The sequence below is a fragment of the Octodon degus genome, unplaced genomic scaffold, assembly GCF_000260255.1.
Source record: "Octodon degus isolate 3935 unplaced genomic scaffold, OctDeg1.0 scaffold00118, whole genome shotgun sequence".
NCBI lineage: Eukaryota > Metazoa > Chordata > Mammalia > Rodentia > Octodontidae > Octodon > Octodon degus.
In genome coordinates, this window is record NW_004524694.1 from 5,291,659 (window position 1) to 5,297,259 (window position 5,601).

The window sequence follows — 5,601 nt, forward strand, 5'->3', positions numbered from 1 at the left end:
ACCAGAGGAAGGAAGAAAAGTCATATGATATAGTAAAAGCATTCAAATAAATGAAAATTTAGGAAAATATTTTCAAGCAAAAGAATAAACCTGGCACTAAAGGCCTCAAGTTATTTGCACAAGCATAAGCACTTTGACAAAAACAATTTGTATTTTCTCTTATGTTATATAAAAACAGATATTATCTGGGGATGTGAATCATAGGGAGATGTTTAAACAGTGAACTTTACAAAGAAAATTAATTGTGGAGTCCTTGGGAAGGCTATGATTGACATAAAAAATACAATTATTTGTCTTAAAAGTAGACAATTTTTATGACTTCTGAAAGCTGAGCTGGAGAGCAAGAAATCTTAGAAATCATAACTGGGTAAGTTCTCATGCTAATTTTCCTTGCATCTAGTTTTTTGCTTTTGTTGTACATTTTTGTGACGTATGTTAAGAAATTGTGAAGAGTATATGGGTGTGTGTGTGTGTGTGTGTGTGTGTGTGTGTGTCTGTGTCTGTGTCTGTGTCTGTGTGTGTGTGTTTTTTTTGGATTCTTACTAGATTGATTGTGCATTCTATAGCAGAATTTATTTTCAAGAGCTCGAAACTGGGCATTATCAACATATTTCCATCAAAATTGTACACATTTATTCAAATGAGATTAGATAAGCACTTTATATTCTATTCACTAAGTAGAATATAGATCTGCAAAAAATAAACAATAAAGCATGGCATAGTGAGACCCTGTCAACCTGTACTAAATACAAAAGAGAGAAAGAAAAATTACAGAATGTGTTTGGCACTGCAATATCAAAATTCAATGTATTTTTATTAGCGTTCATCTTATCTGATGATTTTTGTGCTTTTTTGGAGCTACTGACCTCTCATTTTATTTTTCCATTGACTCATCTTCCTCTTGGCTCTCAGAAACTTTTCAATATGTATTTTATTTTTTTGTGTCTTAAATACAGGTATACATTAAATTTCCATTTTTGACTTGGGTACAGAACTGGTTTTAAATCGTCTGTTTTCCAAAAGAGATTTTCAAATTAGCTATTTTTATTTTTATTTTTCAGGCTATTTTATTTGGAAGTTTATTTCCAAAAAGCATAAGTACAGATTAAGTGCCTACAGAGAATTAACCTTAAAGTAAAAATAAAAATGGCTCTGGCCTGTCGTTTAGGAGGTACTCCATCAAGCAAAATATAAACTCTTAGGATTCTGGGAGATGTCAGATGAAGATGGTGGTCACTGGGCCTCAGGAAACCATGGAGAAGGATGTTTGGAGCACCATTCTTTTCAATATATGTGAAAAGGAGTTATTTACCATCAACCATGGCTATAAATCCATGCAGAAGAGACTGGAGTAATTGGAAGATTGAGAGTTTAAAAGATGAAATCACATCTGAGAAGATAATTAGAGTGAAACTATGGATCACAGCCGGACCAAGGGAAAAATTTACTGCAGCTGAGTTTGAATTCCTAAAGAAGTATCTTGACAGTGGCAGAGACAGCCTTGTGATCCTCGGAGAAGGTGGAGAATCCAGATTTGACACCAATATGAACTTCCTACTAGAAGAATATGGAATCATGGTTAATAATGCTACTGTGGTTAGAAATGTGTATCACAAGTATTTTTCATCCTAAGGAAGCTCTGGTTTCCAGGGGAGAATAGCCGAGCTACAGGAAAGGCTGTGCCTAGAATCTTTGATAAGGACAGCAGTGGAAACAATGGCCAGGCCCTCACCTTAGTTTACCCTTTGGGTGTCACACTGAGTGTCATGAAACCAGCAGTGGCTGTTCTGTCCACATGCTCAGGCTGCTTCCCATTTAACAGACTTATCCTGGCTTTCTATCACTCAAAGTACCAAGGGGGGAGGCTGGCAGTGCTTGACTCCTGTCACATGTTCAGTGACCAGTATTTGAAAAAAGAAGAAAACAGTAAATGAATATTGTTTTCCAGTGGCTCACAACAGGAGATATATACCTGGACCAGACTGATGCTGAGGACCCAGGGATCTCTGATTGCATGATGCTGCCCGATACTGCCACACCGTCAGAATGGTGACAAGTGTGTCTCCAGGAGGGCGACGAGAAGCCATGTGACTTTACCACCCTTTTATTTGTCTATGTACCAGCTGGAGACCACTTCCCTCCTTAAGGATATCAAGGCTTGTGAGCAGCTAAATGTGAAACATGAACCACTCCAGCTCATCCAGCCTGAAAATTGAGACACTGCTGCCTGTCCTGCAGCCTTCTGTGTTTCCTCCCAGCTTCTGGGAGTTGCTGCCTCCTCCTCTAGAACTGTTAGACTTCGAGGAGACATTTTCTTCCGAGAAGGCATGACTTGCTCAGATGAACAACAAGACTACTGAAGAAGACCTGGAATTCTATGTCAGGAAGTGTGGTGACATTCTTGCAATAACCAGCAGTCTACCAAAGGAGCAACAGGATGCCAAACATAGCCTTGAACACATCTTCTTCCAACTGGTGGAATTCAAGAAACTGAACCAGGAACATGATGTGGATATAAGTGAAATGGTATTTCAGATCAATTTCTGAGGACGGCCTCTCCAAGCATTTTCTGCCTCCTGAGCCTCTTCGTATTTGAATTGTTCTTCAGTTCCTCACTGAAGTGTTAAACTCTGTTCCTCTGTGAGTCATGCTTCTGAACTTATAAAGCACTCACTTATGTTGTTGAAAATGTGATAGCCCATCCTCAGGAGCTAGAAGGTGTTCTCCAGAGGCAGGGAGAGAGATGGCTTTGCTTCAGTAGGGTGGTTGCCTGGAAATGCAAAACAGTGTATTGAATACACCTGAGAACTTTTGGGGACCTTCAATGCCATATAGAAGATTGCAAAGCCATTGAAGATGTGTAAGTGATGTAGCACACAGTGGGAATCATTTAGCTGGTGGGTTCAATAAAGATGGAAACACCACTGGGGGAAAAAAAGGAATACAAACTTTTTAGACTCTAGTAGAACCAAGGGGTGTTCAGTTCTACCTCTTATAATCTCTTAACATGTCAGAAGAGAATGCTAGCTACAGAAATATTAAAGAGAAATAAACAATCTCCTGAGTGATGTTATTTTCTCTACAGCTCCATGTGCCTGTTACAAACACTTTATTCAAGCGATTTTGAGACAGAGTCTCATTTTACAATTAAGCCCAGTCTTGAATTGCAGTTAGCCTCTCAAGAATTGTGATTATGCATGCACCACCAAATTCACAATATTTTTGGTCTATTTACAGGATGTCTAATAATAGTTTTTATTTTTTTCTTAGAGGAAATTGGATCCATAGATCAGTCATCATTATAGTTCTACTATTTGTATGTGTGTGTATGTGTGTATGTGCATGTGTGTGTATATATATTCATGTATGACTTCAATCTATCTTTCAACTAAAGTTACATGTGCAAAATGTGCATGTAGGGGTTGATACATTGTGTTAACATGAAAAGTTAAACTCTTAATTAAGTTGGCTCAGCAATTCCACACCTTAGGGCACAGAGGCCCCTCTCTACTGCATAGCAGGCCCTTCCTAGGACATAGAGGACCCACCATAAAGTGACTCAGCACAAAAAGGGTATAACAAGGGAAATAAGGAAAGATAGAGTGTTTCACTTCCTCGGAGGAACTCTGATCTTCCCAGTCATCCTGGAAGGAAGGGAGAAGCAAAAGCAGCTGCTCCTCCCTTTGCTCTTTGCTGTTTTCTGCCACCATGAATGGCTGCTCTGAGCTCCTCTGCCTTGAAGCCAGCCAAGTGTGGACTGAAACCAACAAAAACTATGTGCTAAATAAACCTTTATTTCTTTCATTTTGGGTTTTGGGTATTTTTGTCCCATTAATGAATGAAAAGTAGCTAGGATAGTGCATCAAAATAAATCATTTCCCTGACTTACATTTGAGGGGAGCTCCCTTCATATTTTAAATTTCCCTCTCCTGCGCAGTCGGCCCCATGCCAGCAATTATGTGCTCACATCTCAGAACCTCCTCAAACACTAACTCTCCTCTGATTAATTAAACATACAATGATTCCAAAGCAAGTGGACAATTATACTAGTATAGTTTCTGTCAGAAGCAGACTAAGATAATTTCTGAGTACAACTAGTCTATTTTAGGGTTGATTCAGATACTACCCTTATGAGAATGCAAAGTCGATACAGGTCCTGGGAGGAAAATCAAATGCTCTCCAACAACTGAGCCCTGTGGATCATCTAGGATCAGAACCATGGAATGGCCAAGGTGTCGAAGCCAAGACAGCAGGACAGTTCCCAGTAACTCCTGTGGGCACCATAGTTTAATTCAATTTCCTGAAACACTAGTGAGTTACTTTCAATTATTAGAGGAAGATCTTAGTGCGAATTATTCAGATTCCTGTTTCCTGGAAGGATTAAATTATGAGTCTGTATGTGTGAAGTACTAAGCCTCTCCTCAGAACTGCTGGTGGAGCTCAGTAGCAGAGTGGGCACTTGGTGTGTGCAAAGCTGTGATTCAGTCCCCACCACCACACTAATGAAGGGTGCTCTCAGGTAGTATTGCTATAACATGTTAAATTATTGTAAATTAATTCAATGACTCTTCATGTGTATTTATGTTAATATTAGATTTGACCTCCTGAAAGACACAAAAGCAGTTTTTAGGTCTACATTCTAGCATATTGCCAAGCTCAAAATATATCTACAGTATTAATTAAAGTATAAGGGGAGGAAAACAATGTAATACTGTCCCTAATATTTTCTATTATATAGAAAAGGGGCACATCAACATTTCTTTGTGTTTTTATTATTTTTCAGGGTAAAGATAGAAAAGATGAGCTACACAGTAGACAATACATTTTATTTCAGCTCTTCTGTAAAGCTAGAAGGGAAATAAGATTTATGGGAAATCTGCAGATCGAGTCTTGACCTTTGCTGAAACTATGTGTTGTGCCCTTCAGTTTTCAGAGCTTTCTGGACAGACAGGGAGTCTTCAGGCTGAGACAGAACTGTCTGCTTGCAACTTCAACGGACATCATAGTTCAGTTACTGGTAATGTCCCCTGTGTGTGTTATATGGCAGGAAATCACTGAGAGGGAATCTATGACATTTTATTGAAACTTTTATCTATGAATTAGAATAAATTTGGGACAGAGAAAAGAGAAGTAGCATAGGAAAGAAACTTGCAAATAAATGTCAATATTGCTAATAACGTTCAATCAAGCATATTGAAATATAGTTTGAAGACTTAAAAGAACACAATATTTATTCATAAAATACCCCTTTTTCTTCCATATTGGTTATTAAATCATAGGTTTAGAAAACAGTTACTGACATAGTTTCATTAGAATATATTGCATGACAAAGAAGGCATGCTTTTAAATTGCTTCGGAAACCACTTCTGTTTCTCCTCCCTGGTTTGATGCACATTAGTATTCTCTCAGAATGCATTTCCATCCAAAACAAGAGATCATTCATTTACAATAAAAATGAATGTAATAAGAAGAAACACACAAAATATCTTTGGGAAAAGAAAAATACTTTTCTGAGTACAGTAAACAACCTCAGAATCCTGTGATCTTGTCATGCAAATCAATTAAGTTACATACATCTTAGCAAACTAGTAGTAAATATCT

General features: G+C 38.0%; 1 pseudogene; it reads left to right on the top strand.

Annotated features, from left to right (window-relative positions):
* The first annotated feature begins 1,253 nt into the window (after positions 1–1,253).
* Positions 1,254–2,547, top strand: LOC101589994 (annotated as a pseudogene).
* The last annotated feature ends 3,054 nt before the right edge of the window (positions 2,548–5,601 follow it).